At 40.0% G+C, this 21,594-nt stretch overlaps 1 protein-coding gene across 1 annotated transcript in view; it reads right to left on the reverse strand.

The window, feature by feature from the left end:
- Window positions 1-21,594, reverse strand: part of trip4 (thyroid hormone receptor interactor 4) — a 65,343-nt gene that overhangs the window by 17,312 nt on the left and 26,437 nt on the right. The window lies entirely within an intron of this gene.

Here is a 21,594-nt window from a genome sequence, read left to right on the forward strand (position 1 = left end):
ATTAATATTAAACCCACAATATCACCACACAATACCGGGAAATCTATAGTGTTATAGGAACATAGATGTTCACATACAAACATTTCCTCCACCAGTGGGTTCCTCTGTTATCCCGGCGAAGGAACACATCAAACAGATGCAGAGCAAATAAACAGAGGCAGCTGGGGGAAGGGGAGGCAGGGTGAAGGAAGTAAAGCCCTTTCCTGATTAACAGTGTGCCGTCACTAGCGTTGCGATATAGTACTTGAAGAGGAGAACATCTCAACAGAGCGTGGCTGTGAAGGTGGGTGGGGTTGATAATTATGGCAAATATGCCACAAAATGTAATTAGTTCTCCTATATGGATCCTTTGTTAGCTTAGCAACCGTCCTGTGTCACAGGCTAATTACCCACAACCACGGTGGTCATGTGATGAACGCTCACGCCGCACAGACACAGCTGGAGCCCAATCTTTATTATTTTAAAAGCTGTGGCAGGCATGGGTTACACGTTCATGTTTATTTAATCAGAGAGTTATTGCACTGGATGATGAGTTTCTTTGGAGGGATCATCACAACTTGGTTCGTGCTTTTAGAGCTTTGCTTCTGTTTTTACTGCTTCATCAATGAGGACAAAGTTGGAAATCATCATCTCTAAAAATAGCTTGATACTTAATCAATTTAGCTCTCCCACTGTTTGTCTCCTTCAGCACTGAAGCAGGCCGAGCTGAAAGGCAGCAGATGCTATTGATTTTTTTTTTTTTTTTTTGTGGGGGTAGGGAGGCGCCGAGGAGGCACGTCGGGCTAATGATGGAAATGTTCAGAATGGCTCCGTGCTTTTAAGAGGGAGCCGTGTTAATGATGACTTCAGTCTGATGAGTTACAGTATGTAGTTATGCTGGACATGGTGTAACCTTCAGAGCGGAGGAGGCCCAGACACCGGGGGCTTCAGGCAGCGTCAGCGGCCACGAGTCGGATACACAAGCTGGTTTATAATTGGTACCGGATATTCCCATCTTGTCTGTGTCTAAGCCGAGCGTGACACGGGCACTGATATTTACTTCGCAGCACTAATAAGATGCACTGTTGCCTCTGTTTGCTTTAATGTGTAAATATTGATGTAGTTTGTGAAAAGAGGAGGGAATACAAGGCCAAATTCAGAAAGGGCGGTGTGGTATTTACAAAAAGCGCTTTTGTTTTTTCTACATTTTAAAATCCAACAGCAATTTTCCATTGAGGTGCATAATACATTTAAGACACGCGAAATGACAGGAAACTGACGCATTTTGCATATTTTCTTTAGACAGATGTATATAGATATGTACTGTATGTTTATTTATACATAAATAGGTGGGGCTTACTGAAAAGAGACAAAGGGGCCATAAGTGGGGTTTTAGCCTACAGGTCTACATGTAAAGTGGGTCAACTGTGCTCCCGGAGAGCCTGACTCGCTGTGAGAGGAATAAGGCAGAGCGGTTGATAATTAGCAAGAAGAGGAAGGCCTGTTTGAGGGAGCGGGGGTGCAGGAAGAGGTGGAGTACAGAGGAGAGAATGTGTGAGAGTTTAGCAGGACCAGCAGGTTTCAACCAGAGCTAGTTTAAATGAGGCCGTTTTCAGTTTGGTTCTTGTGTTTCCCTCTATGCTAACATGCATTATGCATTCCCCTTTACTGTTTCACTTCTATGTTTGTACTTGCGTGTTAGTATTCTATTTTACATATGTTCTACACTGTAGCTCAGTACTTTAAAACTAACATTTTCAAAATTTGTTGTGCATGGTGTTGTTCTACATTCGTTTTGAAATTGTCCTATCAAATGAGGGTGTAACATTTCACAAAAGCCAAGTGATGCAGAGTGCTTCTTGCTGATTTTGACCTTTTGAGCAGCAGCAGGGCTGTTTGATGTGAGTGCAGTCAGGGTACAAGAGAGGGAAATGGCTCGAGAGGCAATCTTTTTCATGTTTGCTGAGGCAATTCTTTTATTCTCTAAACCGAGGTCTGCGCCTTCATCTCGATTGGCTGGCTTTCAAACCCCATTTTGGCTTCAAGTCAAAAGATATACTGATGGCAGATGACTTACTTTTGGTTTAAAAACATAAATCCAAGACTTAAATTAAGATGAATGATTATAATTGGTATTTTTAACAGGTTTAGGCTCCATCCACAGTTTTCAAACACATCACTGTTGCTACGTATACACCTGCTGTTCACTTTCCGAGTGCCCAAAAATACTGCTGGCCCCATTTAACTTGTGAAACTCAAGAAAACCCAATATGTTTAGAAGCCACCTGTATTCACTTCCTGATTGGTTCTTATCAGTAACGACTTGACATGTGGTGAAGCCAAGTGCGGTCAACACTTTGTCGTCAGTTTAAAAAAAGAAATCCCCTGTTACATTTCACCATTGTCATGTCTTGTTCGTAGTATTTTCTGTAGCTACAAGCAAAAAATACAGAGCAGATCATTTGCTTCCTGTTTACATCAGCACACGTGTGACCAGTGGGCATGAATTGTCACTTAACATGTGTTGATTTGGATAGAGATCATTTTACAAAGTCCAGTAGTATGGATGTTGGCAACAAATACAATCTGTTCTGTTCATTATTTGTAGTCAGCGGCAGAAAGCAAAGATGGTACAAAAAGGTCTAGTTTACACATTTACGTGAGCTAATGCTTTTTTCTGTTGGAGAACTCATAATGTGGGGCAATATCCGTTCCCAGCCATCAGTAATCAGGCTATTTCCACAGCAGAGGGAGAAAGATGCAGTCCTAATACCGCTGTAAGCAGGGGGCTCAGCTGGAGTTGATGTGTGTGCCTTTTGTGTGGGTGTGTGGGTGTGCTTGTGTGTATGTTTGTGTGTCCTTTCCTGAAAGCTCAGGTGCTCTCATGCGAAGTGTGAAGAGGGTTATGTGAGGCAGAGAGAGAGAAAGAGCGAGATAAAGACTTAAGAGCTCACCCGGTGAAAACTGTAGCTGCAGAGCGAGCTGAGGCACAAGGAAGAAGTCACTGATGCTTCAATCCAGACAATATACATGAGCTTATAAGAGACCACACTGCCTTGGCTCCTTCGGAGAGTCAATTCAAATGTCACATACTTCATCTTCTCCGTCCTGACAGGCTTATTTTCCTCCACTAAGGCCATACAGAGTTTATTGGTTTGCTACTTTTACTGCATCACAGATTCCAACCCACCATCCGACCATTTTAGATCGTAAGTGTGTCACAGAAGAGCTGCAGCAACCGACTGATTCATTGATTAGTTTACCAAAAGAAAATGAATCAGCAGTTATTTTTGTGGGTTGATTTTAGGCTGTTGGGCAAAACAATTTGACTATTACATATTTGTCTCTTAGATATAGTGAATGGGCATTTCCACTGTTTTCTAATGTTTTTAATCAACTCTAATTGTTTTCCAAGTAAATTGTGGTGGCAACGTTGATTTTTTTTATTTATAATTATATTGTATGTAAAGCACTTTGAGCTGCATGGCTTGTATGAAAGGTGCTATACAAATAGTTTATTATTATTATTATAATCGTAATCCCTTGTTGGATTATATTGTTTATTATGGCAGCTGTACAGGACTGTACTGTGGTGGACGATTATGGTTTTTGTTCAATGTAATCAAACACATGGTGTCTGAAGTCAATGTGAACTGTTACTGTTTTACACCAAACCAATAATCATGTGCTGTGAGTGTCTATAAACCCTTGAGTGGCTGTTATACTGTAGAAAGTAAACATGTTGTCTGTGGAAGCATTACTGCTAATTGTTTGTATATAAACATCTTTTCTAAGATACAAGGTTGTTTCAATAACTGGCAGATTTATTAATAAAGATAAATACTAAGTTGCTACTCCGGTAAAGATTATTCAGTGAATAAACGTTAATAAAAGTTCAAGTACATACTGTGTAGTAAGACTGCATTAGTTGTATCTTTACTTTTGATTAAACCAGTGCACGTGCAAAGTCTTTCATCTTTTTTTCCCGCACAAGTCGTTCTAAAGACTGGAAAAGACTATCTGCTCATTTTCTCATTTCCCCCTCAGCCTGCGGAGGCTCCAGTACCAACCCCATGGGGAGCAGGCAATCTCATCTGAAAAGCCTTTTCAAGTGGCGCACTACCCAAACAGACCAATTTCACAATGAAATCTGTGCTGGAAAACGAAGGCTAATATTAAGCTGCCAGTGACTAAGAGCTCAATGAATGCAGTAAAAGTGACGGACCTTATTACTCGTATCACTTCTGGGCTTGTGTTTTTCTCTGCAGCTGCTCAGTGTTTTGTAATAATGAAAAAGAGAGAATGTGTTTGACAGCTGGTTAACTCAGTAAGCCTGCTCAATGAACCTGACCAGAGGGTCGGACAGACTCTCGGAGTCTGATCAGCTGTTTCAGACTGGTTATGGTTCGAATCATGTTGAGCCAAAATGCTTCTGACCTTTACACCAACTGTCTAATGTGTTCTTGGCAGCGTTTTGGAAATAACTGAGTTGTCAGGCTACTGGAAAACAGACTGAGCCATCACACAACAACAAAAACAAAACAACATGGAGTCATTTAAACCTGCTCTAAATAAAATGTAGAACTACATATTTTGAACCAGCTTCGAAAAGTATATAATTATATCTGACAACCACAATGAAATATAATAAATATGAAGATTTTACTTTTTTCCATTAATAAACTTTCCAGTTGTGTTTAAGGAGTTGGAAGAGACAGATTGAAAAGAGTGTACCCTTGGGACCAGGGTCTGTAGGAACAGCTGTATAACAGCTTGATGTGTAAATAAGCAACTGTTTGCTGACAAGTTTGACTTGTTGCTTATCAGCTGAAACGGTGAAACTATAGTCAGTCCTTTACAGTTGATAAGGACCTTGTATCACTTCATGGAAAATTAATTAAGGTTTCTCTATGAACCACAGGAGATGAAAACATCCTGGAGTTTCAACAGAGCACAATGGAGGAAAAGTGACGGAGATCAAGCTGAGCAAGTTGAAAAAAGGCTTAAAGGAGAGTGTGATCACATGCCAGTTAAACACACACAGTCGTCCCACAACACAACGACTGCTGCTAAAATAAACATACACTTGTATCCTCTTCCCCTTCCCTTTCCCCCCGTCTGCCCCTTACTACTCCACATCTTCTAGTTCGCCCAACTCAAACAACGTACTGACTCCATCTACTTCTGTCCAACTTCTCATTTAATCTCTGGATTATACAAACAAAGACAAAAATAAACTAGGAGAAAAAAAAAGGAAAATTGAGACGAGCTGCTCAGGTCAACTTGGAGACTATTTGAGACTGCCTGACAAAAGGGAGCCACCACAGAGTGAAGGAATGTTTCCCAACTAACTGATCAAATTAGACATTTCACTAAATATTCAAATAATGATTAATATAAATTGATTATATAAACAACACCACAGGAGGGTTCGCCCACATTGGTTTAACAGTAACAGCCATTTGTGACATGATAAAGGCGACAATACAAGAGGGATTGAAAATGTCTGCAACATGCAATCACGATTCAAGGTAAAAGCAATGATTCTCAGTGTATAGTTAAGCCCAACAGAATGCGAGGCTGGCATAAAACCCTTCTGTAAACAGAGTGGTTTTATGTGCTGCCCACTGAAAAAAAATCAATAACATAAATACCCCTTGTACAAATCTGAGAGCCGAAACATTCAGTATATACAGTGCCTTGCATAAGTATTCACCCCCCTTGGACTTTTTCCCATTATGTACTGTTACTAACTGGAATTCAAATAGACTTAAATAAACTTTTTCCCGTTTGATCAACAAAACATGCATAGTACTTTGGAGGTGCAAAATAAATTTTATTGTGACACAAACAATAATGAAAACGGTTGACATCTGTTGGGTGCATAAGTATTCACCCCCCTGTGTCAATACTTGGTAGAACCCCCTTTCGCTGCAATTACAGCTGCAAGTCTTTTGGGGTATGTCTCTACCAGCTTTGCACATCTAGAGATGGAAAGGTTTGTCCATTCTTCTTGGCAAAAAAGATGAAGCTCAGTCAGATTGGATGGCGACTGTCTGTGAACCTCAATTTTCAAGTCTTGCCATAGATTCTCTATTTAACTGAGGTCTGGGCTTTGACTGGGCCATTTTAAGACATTAACATTCTTTAATCCAAACCATTCCTTTGTAGCTCTAGCTGTATGTTTAGGGTCATTGTCCTGCTGGAAGATGAACCTTCGCCCCAGTCTCAAGTCTTTTGCAGACTGCATCAGATTTTCTTCAAGGATTTCCCTGTATTTGGCTCCATCCATCTTTCCCTCTATTCTGACCAGTTTCCCTGTACCTGCTGAAGAGAAGCATCCCCACAGCATGATGCTACCACCACCATGTTTCACTGTTGGGATGGTGTGCTCAGGGTGATGGGCAGTGTTGGGTTTTCGCCACACATAGCGTGGTGCATTGAGGCCAAAAAGTTCAATTTTGGTCTCATCTGACCAGAGCACCTTCTTCCACATGTTTGCTGTGTCTCCCACATGGCTTCTGGCAAACTCCAAACGGGATTTTTTATGGATCCCTTTCAACAATGGCTTTCTTCTTGCCACTCTTCCATAAAGGCCAGATTTGTGGAGTAGACGACTAATAGTTGTCCTGTGGACAGATTCTCCCACCTCAGCTGTGGATCTCTGCAACTCCTCCAGAGTAACCATGGGCCTCCTGGTTGCTTCTCTGATTATTTTCTCCTTGTTCGACTCTTCAGTTTGGTTGGACGACCTCCTCTTGGTAGGTTTGCGGTTGTGCCATATTCTTTCCATTTTCTTATGATGGATTTTATGGTGCTCAGAGAGATGTTCAAAGCTCTGGATATTTTGTTATAACCTAACCCTGCTTCATATTTCTCCACAACTTTATCCCTGACCTGTTTTGTGAGCTCCTTGGTCTTGATGATGCTGTTTGTTCAGTAATGATCTATAACAAACTCTCAATCCTTCAGAGAACAGGTGTATTTATACTGAGATTAAATTGCAGACATGTGGACCCTATTTACTAAGTATGTGACTTGCAAATGTGACTTGTGAAGGCAATTGGTCGCACCAGATCTTTGTTAGGGGTTTCACAGTAAAGGGGGTGAAAACATATGCACTCAACACTTTTCTGATTTTTATTTGTAAAAAATTGTGAAATCCATGTAATATTTCCCCCCACTTCCAAATGATGCACTATTTTGTGTTGGTCCATTACATAAACTCACGATGAAATAAATTTTAATCTGTGGTTATACCATGACAAAATGTAGAAAAGTCCAAAGGGGGTGAATACTTATGCAAGGCACTGTAGCTAGTGTTAGATTTTTTCTCTGCTGAGCCAGAGAGCAAACACACGGCCAGCACTGCAGAGTGAGCCACTCACAATCGCTCAATAATCCATTTACTTGCCTTGACTGTAATTTCAATCACATAGGCAGTGGGGAGATAAGTGGGAATCTGCCTGCTGAAAGCTGCCCGATGATTACACCAGTTGAAATTGAGGAATGGCTCTTTGGTCCTTGTCTAAGAAACATCTGGTCCACTTCAGAGATAGGGAAAGAATAGGTGATGGCGAGGTACAGGATTGAAATACAAAGCTCCTAACACACTCCTGAAATACTGAATCAAACCTCACACTACATCACTGGTGTCTTTCTACCCAACACATTTTGACAAGAGAAAAGGTGACGTTTAGTGTCTTCATATATGAAATTGGCAGCATTCGGTCTTCTTGAGTAAATTGTCAAACAATTCTGATTTGAAATAACAAGTCATCACCAATATTTATGAATTTCAAAATAACCATGACATTTTTTGTTAATTCACTTTGTAAATGTTCTGCTTTCCTGAAGCAAGGGGGGGGGGGGGGGGTTCTGCTGCATTTGAAGCAGAAAAATACATATTGCCAGAAACAATGATTTCACACTTCATTTTAAAATTGCCACAACTTTAAACATGAGGCTCTGATGATCTGTTTTGCTTATTTGACAGCGCTCATGAGATTCTACACAAGACACCATGTGTGCAGTCACTCTGCATGAGAATTGTCTATGTGCCACAGTGAGCTATATTACCATATCACCATCTTTGCAGGCAGCCTCTTTTCCCTACAAACCATTACTTGCTGCCTCGCCTCATTAGCATTGCAAATAACACCTAAAGCAAGAGCAGCGACGGCAGCAGCGGCAGAGGAAATAGGACAGAATTAACAAATAATGTAAGAAGCATGGAACGAACGGAAGGAACAGAGTGTAGCAGCAAGTATTTGGGTGACGAGTAGGAGGTGGCAACAGCAATATTACAAATCTGATTATACCTTAAACTCCACATTCTTAGATGACACCTATTTCTACCCCACTCCTCGTATTAATCCTAATTTGTGCACAGTTCCCTCTGTCTGACAGGGAAAGCTCTAGTGTTTAGTTAGAGTGCAGAAGCCTCCGACTGAGACACAGTTTCACATTAATGTTAAAAAAAAAACATGTTTGAGGTAAAACACATTTTCTTGTGTTTGTCCTTGTTTCTTCACTGCTACAGTAACTACTGCTACATTTCATCAAAGTTTACATCTCAGCTTTCTTGTGGCAGGCGACTTAAATTAAATAATATTTAATTTTGATCTTCACATCATATGTAAAGGGATTGTTGTTAGATTTAACCACCTACATCCAATAATGTAATAATGTATCCTTTGGGTTAAATCGTTACAGTGGATCTAGTTTAATAAATATGTATATTTTCCAGAAATCTTCCTGCAGTATGTGATGCATCATTCAGGAAGTAAAAACCTATTGAATTTAGTATCCTAACCAGTATTCATATCAACCTTATCAACCTTTTAAACCAATTATTAAGTGTTTTAAGATGGAGCAATGCTACCTCATTTAATGGTCTATGACTGCACTAATCTCATTTCGCATGTGCAGTCTTGTTATTCCTTTGCTTCAGTCATTCTTAATGCTGTGCACACAGACTTGTTCAGCTTCATTGCTTAAAGCAGAACTTTGTTTAACAGCTAAGGACATTTAACTCCTGAATACTGCTCTCTACAGACTCGCCTCCAGCTTCCTTTAAGACTTCTGTATTTAAACACCGTGGCATTATCAACTTTAAAATGTCTTCAGAGAGGCGGCAGAAATGGGTTTATGTCAAAGACACAGCAGTCTGCAATAAAATCTCCACCAGGGTCAATCTCTGTAAACCTGGTTACACAGACGACTGTATGCGGTGAGTCGGGCACAGATGAGCCGTAAGACGACCTTTATTTCAAAGTGAAAATAAACCAACCCTATGACACTGCAGCAGCTGCGTGCACACAGCGTTACGGTGACACAAACAAACACAAAGGAGTAAGACGACAGGATGACACACCAACGTTATGTTTGTACTCTACCAACTATAGAGCTTCAGTTAATAATCTTAGCTTAGCATGACGACTGGATGGAGCTAGCCTAGCTTACAATTCCAGACTCAATAAATTAGACAATATAGTCATTATTTAGCTTTAAAGTCAATTTTAACTCCTATTTGTAATGCTTCCTTTTAATGTTATTCGTTTTTTAATTATTTTGCCTTTTCTATTTGCCATAATTTTATGTATTTTGTGCAATATAAATTAACTTGCCTCCATTTGTAGACATTCATTTATCTGTGACAAAGCTAATGTTAAAACTGCTAATTTGCTTCCTTGTTTATACAGAGAAAAGAAAAAGACAAGAAAAATATTACATTTCATAATAGCAGGCTATTCCAAACATTACACTTTTACCTTCACTCCTGAATGAGCTGTACTATAGGGTAATAATGTGGAACGGAAATATGTGCACAAATCAGTGGTTAATGGTCTCTGCGTTATGAAATGAAACGCTATAGAGAATGAGGCCAGGAGGAAGAAAAGGGCAGACCGTGTTCTAAGTGCCACTACTCATCATCTAGCAGAGTCAAGGTCAAAGCCCTGTGCGTTTCCTTGGTATTTCTGTTTAGCTTTTAAAAGAAATGGCCAGAGAGCCAGCACGATGCACTGAGTTGGTTTGGCAAGCACTTCAGCTAACAGAAAGTTAAAAGTGTATTATAATACACTATGTATTACTCATCATTATCCATATCCCTTTTTACTCAATGAATGTAAATAGTTTCCTATGAGCGTCCTCTCTGAAGGAGTCTGGCGATCATGAGGTCTGCCTGGACGTGGACGCCCCTCTCCCCAGTGGGGGTAGCCTTAACTTGCATGCTTTGGCAGTGGAGCTGCAGCTCTGCTCGACACACAGTGGGGGAAACACAAGGAGCCCTATAGTGCGGTAATGCAATATTCATGGTGGGGTGTGAGCAGAGCAGTTAAACACAGCAGAGTTGTGAGAGGACCTTCCAACCCTCTATCAGGGAGCAGCTGCTGCCTGGGCTCGCTCCTCTCTCCAAACCCCGTCCTCTTGCTCAGGCATTGTCTCCGTCTCTCTCTGCCCTCCCCTGGTCCCTCTCTGCTGCCTCTCACTCAACCATTAATTTTTAATCACAACTTAAATGGCTGCCTTGGCTGCGGCTGTGGGGGCAGCAAGTCAAGGGCTCTTGCCTCTGGTTACAAAGTAGGAAATAAATTTGAAGAGATCAAGCTAAACATATGGGGAGCGAGAGGGCTGACGAGGTAGAAATGTGCAGGGAGGAAGAAATATCAGCTGGCTGCTGCCATTACAGCTTAATTCGAATTTCTACTCTTTCATCTGGCGAATGCTACAGCAAATTGAGATCAAATTAAGATAAAGAATTGGAATTTTTGTGTTTATTTTTGGAGGTCATGAGAAAGTAAGGAAGGCAGAAATGAGTGGGTGTAGATAATGAGACAGTTGCTGAGGCTGGTCAAATGGCAGCTATAGACCAACACAGAGCTTAAACAAGTAATTGACAAAGAAAATGTATCTATTGTGATCATTGATTCAAATTTTTCTAGCACCTAAGCAAAACATTCTGCATGGGGATCTATATGCTTAGACAGAAAAAACAATCTCTGTGAGATCTTAAACTGGGCTTTAGGAAATTAGGAGTAATGTTCTTTTTTTGTGGAACTATATGTACAAAAGGTTTAATCTGTTAATTAGGAAAAAAGCTGGGAAATGATGCCAATAATGAAACAGTAAGTAGCAGCCTTAGCAAATCCACAAAAATGGTAAGAGCATTTTTAAAAACGGTGCAGTAAGTATATTTAAGGTTGCATTACATATTTATGAAGGACAAGGTCGCAGGGCTGTTGTCAGCGAGGTGACAGCACTCAGGTTTTCCCCCGGCATTTTTTATTTTTCCATATTGGGGTGGTCTGACCCACTCTTGTAATGAGAACTAGAGACACGGTCTGTTTGGAGTCCCGGGGCAACGCTGCGCAGCCGTGCCCCTGGATCACTGCTCAAGCACACAGGCCTCTACACAGCCACTGTTTGCACTGACTTCACTTGGACTGTAAAAGTCAAGCCTTGTTGACACATCTGCGCTGTCTCTCCCCAAGGCTAATGGCTATTACATCTGTCTGCTGCTTTTCAGAGGGAAGAGGAAAACTACCAGAATCAAATGCTCCTTTGAAAACAGACAGAGAGAAAACGCTGACAGCTGACAGAGAGCTGACAGCCTCCACTGAGGGGAATAACCACTGTTGATCTTTCTCACAAGTGCAGCAAGGTGATTACATTGGTGTAGATTTGTTTTGAAATAAATGTTAATGGCCATATGAGTGGCAGTGTGTCAATGTTTATACTAATATAACAGTGTTCACAGGTCAGAGCGGATGACTCAACTGTACAGAATGTAGTTCATGGTGCTGTTGTATTAGATTGGATTCAATTTATATAAATTAGTCCAAATAACAGAAACATCTCAAACACAACATTATAACCTTCAAGCTAGGATTTATTGCAGGACTGTTGTTTTAGGCTGCCTTACTCTTGGGGTATTTTGCATTACAGCTGCAATGGATTATAATATTTGTACAATGTTATAAAACATTGAAAAATACTGTCAGGGTGATATAAATGTCCAGTTTAGACTGTCCAACAAAAGATATTAAAACTGATCACATTAGTCAAAGAAAAGCAGAAAATCTTTCAATTTGTTGATATTTTTCTTTAAAAAAAATTATAAAACAATATATTGTATTTGATGTAGTTGTAGTGACTTATATGAAAAAAAAATAGGAATATAAGTCAATTTCTTTCAGTCTTTTTAACCCCTTTAAATGACTCATTGACCGCAGTTTAACCTGTCTGCACCACCCCCGCTCAATGCTGACCCAGTTTGATGACTGTGACTGTAGAGACAAAGAACACTGACGCCCAACGTCATTGAGGTCCAGTCTCCAATTCTCTTTTCATATCACACATCTCTATTTGTACACACAGTATGTAAACAATATGTAAATATGAATAACACACTGATTCCACTGCAAAACCATGTGTGTCCCCATTAACACACACTGACCCTCCCCAGTATAAATTAAGAATGTAGGTTTTTGCAGAAGAGGTGATGTGTTGGCTGCTTTCGGGAGAAGAGCATTTGAACATTGATGAGCTATTAGCAGCTGCTTTTAAAGATCCCTTTTAAAGTGGAAATGATTGTGTTTCAAAACCTATGTTGTTGAAATCCACTGATCTGAGCGCCTGGAACAGGAATCCCTCGGCTTGATACACTTTCATCCACGTTACAATTCCCAAGATGAAATCAATTCTAGTCTCAGGAGTGTAAGCCCCTCAGGCCTCCTCAGAAAAACTAGGTTGTGCAACAATACATTACAGGACACAGTAGGTTCCTACACGGCTGCATTTAAGTCCTTCACCACACAGACAGATACAAGCTATTTAAACCAGGGCCACATGGAGGGTACGGATGTAAAATATACATTCCACATGTAAATGTTCCTAATTAATTCTTCACTTATTTAAATAGTAATTATAGCTGGAGGCAGCAAGCGTGGGTTCAAGCCCTTTTCCGCTCGACAGAAGGAAGCAGCTCAACCGGCCAACATTTAAGCTATGAGCAGGTGGCAGGCTTCACAAAACCCAGCACACTCACTTCAGTTAGTTTCATTCTGTTTAAAAGGAGTGAGAGCGATCACACACTTTGTTTCATTATTACGGAGCCTGCAGCATTTCAATAATTGCATAATTTGTCCCTTCTTCGTTGGATTTGAACAAACCTCTGTGTGGATATTCAGAAGATTGTGTTTCATGTCTCCAATGCGTTTATCTAGGAATGCTCACCTAGCACCTAGGACTGAACAATCAATATGACAATTCAGATTTTGGTTTAATCCGAATTCTTAGACCCAAACACGACGTGAAGATATCCAATTTCCCGCTAAGCCTCACCCATGGTGAAGTCCATTGGTCAAAAAACTCAGTCAATAAGCTCCAAGCTTAAGATTGGTCCAGTGATTATCTTTACACAATTGGGGAGAGATCAACCCTGTGGTTTAGGAGATGTCAAAAATGCTGTTCTTTAAAAATTAAAGAGAGGCAAGAAGGTGGTGTTAATTTCAAGACAATGCAATTTACAGTAAAAATGTTGGCCTTTGATACAAGCCCCACAAACACATGGGCCAAGATTCATTGGGCCAACTCTCATGTTTATAGCTCATTTAAGCCAGTTTGGCAAACATCTTTTTAGAAAAAGGGTATAACTAATAATAGAAAAGCAACATGGATCTGCCACCTCAGGGCTTGAATCCTAATTAGATTACATGAAATAACAAATGCATAAAATATTCATGATTAATGCAGAAAGCATGTCGATTGTATAGTAAATGTGAGACCCACGAAAGCAGTGGCATGTCAAACGCTGATGGATATGGGTTTTGTTGTGTTGACTGATAAAGGCACCAATTCTTGGTTAAGATAAGGGAAGACAAATCTATTGCAACAACAAAGCGCATTTTCTTTGCACAGCAATATTTAGTCCATATAGCGACACAGAAAGCCAAGAGCTTTCATTACCAAAGGCAGCTGATAAAACCTCTGAGCTCAAGTGCAGTGAACTACTACAAAGCTCTCAGGTGAAGCGTGTCTTTGTCAAGGTTACACGGTTCGAAAAATGCTATTTCATGTTATTTTCCACATCAAAATACAAATAATAACCCCGGGACATACAGTATAGTACATACTGCCAGAATTCTCTTATTGAATTAAGTGCAGTATGAAAACATGAGAATAGAGCAAAAGAATACACTGAGCCTGGCTTGAAATGTTATAAAGCAAAGATACAAACCGAGAACTTTGTGTGCGCTGACAAAAACACTACACTTATCGGAATTTACACATAAACGTATGAAACTCCATGTAGAAGAGTGTTATGGGTAATTTCCGGTGGGAAAGGCATGCAGAGAACATGCACACATTCTAAATCTCAACGTGGCATCGTGCAGACCTTCCATCAAGCTGATTGGTTGACTTATCTCTCGTAAATAGGAACGTTGAAAGCAGGAAAGATGAACAATGCGTGAACACTGACTGGTACCAACAGTGTAGTTATGGTTTGAGGATCCGTCTGTATAATGAGCACATGAATCCATTTTCATGTGTTCATAGCTGGAAACATTTCTAAAATAGTCTTTAAGCCTACAGTATGTTATTATTTTGAAATTCATCCCTACTCTTTACTCATAATTTCTTTTGTTATTATTTATTTTTGGCTCTTAACATGTTACTCTGGGTCATTCTCCTTAAGTTAAGTTATTTTATTGTACGGCACTTTGGTCAACTCTGGTTGTTTTTAATGTGCTTAACACAAACTTGACTCACGTACAAAAGAGACTGCCAAGAAAAAGACTGAGTGTCCCCTGTGCACGTTCTCTGACATGCAGAAGGATGTCTAAGCCTTGACATACTTAGGTCTCATGCTTAAGGTCTTAATGTTTATTTAGTGAAAAATAATAATTTCATGACAATAAAGCCAGATACTCTCTCTCTCTCTTTTTTTTTAAGTGAGCTTAATTTAGCAGCTCAGCAGGAGTGCTGTCACTGTATCTGTGAAGACAAGCACATCGAGTCGAGTGAAGTTTATTGCTCGGGGCTCTCTCTTGCCTCCATGGCTGTGTACTCTGGTCTCTGCTCAACAGCTCAGCTCTCTCTCCGCTCTTCTCCTCTCCCCATTAACCGGCTGACAGATCAGTAATAAACACAGCCTGTCACCTTCAAGGCCTGCCTCTCATTTACTAGAGAACACATGAAACCCTGCTCTCTCGCTCTCTCATTCCCCTCGCTCTATCTCTCTCTCTCGCCTTCATCCACTGGGCTCATTGGAGCTGAAACCTGATTTTTGGCCCCGGCTGCCTCCGAGGCAGCAAATTCTCCTCTGCAGCCAGATAGTCCTGAAAAAGGCATGAATATTAAATGGAAAATCCATGAATAAATAACCAAAACAGGACTTCCGCCACTCTGACCTCTTTCTGTCTCCCAGTAGTAGATGACAGAGGAAGGGTGGAACAAAGGAGAGGGGAAAAAAAATCATGGCCACCTCAGGAGAGAGGGTGGACATTTGTTAGGTAATTGGCTGTCTCTCTACTTGAGGTCCCATGGTGCTGTGATTTCACACATAAAATAAAGTGGTAATAACAAGGTAACAATGTGGCTGATGGTAAGTACAGCAAAATTCAACTCCAATATTTTTCAGTGGGAATATATTGTGTTATTTCCATATTTGCAGCAACCTGAGGGATAAAAAGCCTACGTATGGCAGCAGCACTATAATATATGCGTGGGGATGCAAATTAAATTGAAACGAGAGCTGGAAGTGAAATGTGTACGAGGGATATGATGTTGAATGCATAACAACCAAATAAATAGAATCATTTATTTGCGATGTACACTCACTAGCCCCTTGGCACGTGGCTGTTACACTGGAACAAGTAAATATAGATTTCTTTGCCTCCAGCAATTCCCAAAAGTCTGCTTAATATGTATTGTACTGGATTTCAGTGGTCTGTATTTTTTTTTATCGAAGCACATGGAGACAAATGATAAGCTGAGCATTCAGGGGCTGTTCGTGAATATGTGTGCAGTGTGAGAGTGATGAGTGGTAAGATTGGGAAGAACAAGAATCATTTAGTGTATTTACATTATCTAGCTGCCACTTTATATTGCATTTACCATTTCAGGCTGATTTCTTGGAAACCTTCCTCAAAGTTGCCTAAAGATTAGCTGGTATTTAGCTTTACATCACTTGACTGTTTCCAAGAAAGCACTTTGCTGTTTTGTATTTATAATAAAATAAATTGAGATACTGTTATGTTAAATATGTGTGAGTTTTAAAATAGACCACAAACTAGATTGGCATGCAGTAGAGCGAATTCTATCACCGAGGCCCAACAGTCTCCCCTTGAATTCAACTATTTTTTGGAGGAATTCACAAAAATGTCAAGGAACATTATATCTTGCAGTGCTAAAGAAAGTGAAAAAATAAATTACTCTATCCGCCCTCTTAATCGCAACTGCTCCTCAAGTTAATGGGTTCTTCCTTGACTCACACCCCCACCTTCCACAGCAATGAAAACATAACGTCCTTGGCAGAGGTAATTAGTCAGTGAAAAACAGACGTCTACATCCAGAGATGTTTCCTCGAAAAATAACTACTTATTCTAAAAATCCTAATGTCTATGAAATACGATAAATTACACATCTGTTCTGTTAATCAGAAAATACTAAACTGAAGTCCATGCTAACTAATCTGTTGTTCAGTGTAGTAAAAATCTGAAAAAGCAAACCGTGGTTGTTTCTGGCATGGTGGAAAAAAAATGACCAATTATCATCTGACCTCTTTATTGAAACAACATGAGTTTTTCTTGGCTGCACCGCAAACAAACCCACCGGCGGCTCCTCTGTTGTGTTTCTAGCAAAGTAAAGGACTTTTTGCTGTTGTATTGAAACAACAATGTCCTCTAGTTTGACTGTGGTAAGAAACCGTGCGACGGGTCATTTATTACCCAGCCTGCTTTTTCTTTGAGCTTTACAGTATAGTACTGAAAGCATGACCGCATTCTTTTGTAACCTCTACACCCTTTATCAAACACCAGCCTCCTCCTGTTGTTAGAAAACCTCTGTTTGTGGATAGATTAATGATACAACACAAACAAAACAGAATTGGCTAACCCTATGCTCCACAGTGTACATTTACTCATGGTATTATAGTTTTCCAAAAATAAGATGATGTTGTAGGAGCAATGATTTTTTGGAATAATAAAGCATCATTATAAAAATTGTAAAGCAAACAGCTATGTATGTAGATATATACATGAAGTGTTCACGATAGGTATCTTGGAATGGCTCATAAAGAAGTAATTCATTTTGCACCTCAGGACAGAACTCTTTTGTCGTCCTTGAGGTCCTTTGAAAAGCAAGTATCCAGTGATATTTATATATAAATGTCAATGTCTTACATGGCAAGATATAAAACAGATCTCATCCAGACCTGCTGCTGTAGCTGAGTTTTTCATCTTGGCAATTATACCCATGACTTCCTTCACTGCATGCAGTTGGATCAAACCTCAGCCACAGAGAGCTCCTTTGAATCTGCCCGAGAGCCATTAGTGTGACTAATCTTTATAGAGAAAGATGAGCCAGTATTCATAAACTCACTCACTCTGTGAATTCATATGTATTATCACAAGAGTTAGACATTCAGCACCAAACTGAGTGAGGAGCTCAAAATGGCCACTTATTCTTTAAAAAGACATTGGACAACTTTGTTCTAATAATGGGTAACAAGCTCTTCTCTTCCTTCTTGCAGAGATTGATTGATAAGCTTAGCTCATGAGTCTCATTGCTTGTCTTTATCTCGGATAAAAAACTCATTATGATTTTTTTAGCACTCCAAGTTTGAACCATAGACTTTATACAAAGATAGATAATATGATAGCTCCAAAAAGTGAAGCTAAATCCTCTTGATCGCCCCCTGTTGGGTGGCTGCAATAAAGGTCATTAACCCAAACTCCTCCATGTTAGCAGATGGGACTAAATTAAAAAGTCAATGTATAGACATGTTTTTCTCAAAGATGGGGTGACTGCAGGATTGATAACACAAGCTGACTCGCACTTGATCAAGCACATTTGGACCCTTAATATCATAGCAGACACCCAAACATCATTAAAAACGCAAAATTGCAGCACCTAGATCCAGGTTCATTTGATCGGAAGTGGAGATGCATCGTCAATCTTTACAAACACTCCTTGATTCAATCCCTTTTAATCTTCTCCCTGTGCCTGTGTGGGTTTAATCCAGGTACCTCAGTGTCCTCCAAAGTCCAAAGACATGCAGGTTAATAAAAGGACTATAAATTACCTTCAGGTTTAAATGCAAGTCTGAATCATTGTCTGCTTTATATGTTGACCCTACAATGTGCTGTTGACGTGTCCATTAGTACCTTGCATCCAACCTACTGTCACCACAATGCGTTACTTTGACGCCTGGCAAATTATCCTAAAATGGAACAAAAGACATCAGGTGTCTTGAGAAGAACAACCCAAACAGCGTTCAGACTGATCGTGAACGGTTGGACATCTTTGACTAATCCTGTGCTTTTGTCAGTTTAATGTGGGACTTTAATTTTGTCAGTTTAAAGAGATTTGTGTGTGTTGATTCTTGCTTGTCAAGTACTTTTTAAACGAGGTCATGAAGATATTTGATTGATTCGTAGAACATTAATCGAGGTGTGTACTCTTCCTGCTTTGAAGCAATATGATTTTAATACTTCAGAGGTTTCATAATAGGAAGATTAAAAATAGCTCAAGAGCAAGGCTCAGTTAGCAAAAACAGGCCCAGTAAAAGAGAACGCATGTAACTAGAGGTCTAGCTACTAAGGTGATAGACCCACCTCACAGTGAAGTCACCATTACACTTTCAATTCATAACTGATTACAGCAGTCTGAGCTCAAATTAAGATTAAGATGCATTTATTAGTCCCAAACACATGCACAGACATGCAAAGGCACACTCATGCAGGTAGGGAAATTTAACTTCTGCTTTTAACCCATCTGGTGAAGGACACACAGAGCAGTGAGCGACCATGTAAGGCGCTCTGGGAGCAGATATTGGGGGAGTAAAGTGCCTTGCTCAGGGGCACTAGACAGGGTAGGGAGACTCTTGGATTTTTGGACAGATCAATCCAGGCTTGTCTTTTTGTTGTCTCTCCGTGGAGTCGAACCAGAGACGAACCAGAGACCTTCTCTGTCCATAGTCCAAGTTTCTGCCACTAGACCACCGCCTCTCCTATATTACAGGCTCTTGTTCAGATTAAGTCAGTTCTTAGTCATACAATTATATATTGGTTATGCCTCCAACTGTCAAATTCAGATCCCTGCATGTTGGCAGATAATGATACTTCCCACTGTGGTCAATTGTCTCCCCGACCACGGAAGAGTAAACTCTCCGTGATGTTGAGAACAAGTTGTTGAGGCCTGACAAGTTACATTTTATTTGATTATTTAATTTTCAACATGTTTTGAAAAGGCCCAGTTATTTTGACACTATGGAAACAAAGCTGAGAAGGTAAAACTATTCACTAAAAATAAAAGAAATGTTATTATAGGGTGAAAACCGGTGTGATTTGACATTTGGTATAAAGAGATAATATATACTTCATGAAGAAAATGTCTTAGTGGTTTATGGTTTGTGTTTCATACTTCTAGCCGTGTGTGCACAGACACATCATATAGAGAATGTCAAGCTATTACAAACACGGGGGAGGAGAGGGATCGCTGTAAGGAAGTGAAAAAGGAAATTCGGGGTTATGTCAAAGAGCCAAATAGCTTTCAACACCCAGGCTGACCTTCAGCACACACACGCATATGCACACCCATATAGACACACACACACACCCATAGACACAAATGTTCACAGGATGTGGCAATAAACCATAATGCACATCCCTCATTACAGGGAGTGAGCCTGGGCTGTGTGCCATTTTAAATGCCACAGACTCTCCCACAGGGTAATGACTGATCAACCTGAATTTGTATGTAGCAGTGCTGAACACATTATCTACAAAGCTGATTGTAAAACTGGCTGCAGAGAAAGGCAGTATCAGATTATTTGGTAATTGCCAAATGCATCCGAGAACGTCCATCAGTGTTTGGACGTTTCTCTCCTCTCAAGCGTCTAGCTGCAATAAACAAAATGATTACGCTCCCGCTAAAGCAGAACGTTTGCTAATACTGATGATCCCACAAGAAAAGGTCTGCAGCATCGTGCAGCTTTCAGCTCATTTGTCCGGCTCCTCAGTCAAAACAAATCTAAATTTACATTAATTTAGGAAAATTCAAAAAAACAAACAGCTGCACATTTCCAACCCAAAATGTATTGAGTAGAAAAGTGGCAGGAGAAGAAAAACACAGCCTGACGAAAGCAATAGGAAGACAATATATTTAATAATTTAGACATTCACATATACATTATGTTTGTTATATGTTATTTTACTGTGTTTTCAATGATAATACTATGAAGTAGTATTGTCTTATGGTTGGCGATTGTTGCATTTTAATTGTATGTCATGGAGCTCAGCAAAAGTAGTTTTTGCTTTGGTAACAGCTAATGGAGAAATACATAAACATTAAAGTCAAAGTAAAATTCTAGCTAACATTTAATTTGTCAAATTTGAGCTTTATTTCTACACCCAAGTATTAATATTAATATATTGATGTTTACCACTAACCATCGAAAAACACGACAAATACCTGCTTTATGAAATAAATCCCTGAGTCCGCTGAATGCAGTGGAAAAGCAGGGAACTGGACTGTTTACTTGCTCATTCTGATGAGGCATGAGATGGCCGGCCATGCCAGTGACAAGCAGATCTTGTCAATGTGAGCTGCTGTGGGAGCAAAAAAAAATACAAGTGCTTGGCTCCCTCTGAGCAGGATGAGCGGCAATGCCTTGACCCGTGAGATGCAGAGGGAATTGAGGTGGAATGGGGGGGGGGGGGGGGGGGGGGGGGTGACAAAGTGAAAGGCTGCCTGGTGAATAAGACAGGCTGGACTGGGTCGGTCAAATGGATCAGGATAACCGATCTAAACACTGCACTGATATGTGGCGCTGGCAGCATGTACACGACACGAGAAGAGCGTTAAAGACGGAATATGTAATTACTCAACATATTGTAGACATGATGGATCATAAAAAGCCTGTCTAAGGGGAAGGATAATAACTTCCATGCATATAGTAACTAATCTGTCAATTTGTGATATTCTGAATATATATTTAAGTTCAGTACAGTGCTGCTGCAGGTTAAAATGTGAAATTTAAAAATATAAACACAGGGAGTGTTTATCTGAGATGGCATTTTGCTACCTGATTGTTTTTCAGAAAACAAATCTGCAATATTCAGATTGGCTATTAAGAAAGATCTAACGGAAAAAGAATGAAGCTGCAGCTGCCGGTATATTAATGGTTAACCATTTTCCACAAGCAGGTTCATCAAATTTAAAATCAAAAGCTGCTGATTCATAAAACCACAAGCTACTCTCGGTTTTAATAATGTAGGTGTAGTTTTCCCTACAGCATTCTGTGCTTACGACAGCACAGAAGGCTATAAAACTGTGTCAGCATATCAAGTTCAGCCTTTTATTCAAGACTGTGCTTTTGACGGAGTG

Source organism: Platichthys flesus, chromosome 1, assembly GCF_949316205.1.
Source record: "Platichthys flesus chromosome 1, fPlaFle2.1, whole genome shotgun sequence".
NCBI lineage: Eukaryota > Metazoa > Chordata > Actinopteri > Pleuronectiformes > Pleuronectidae > Platichthys > Platichthys flesus.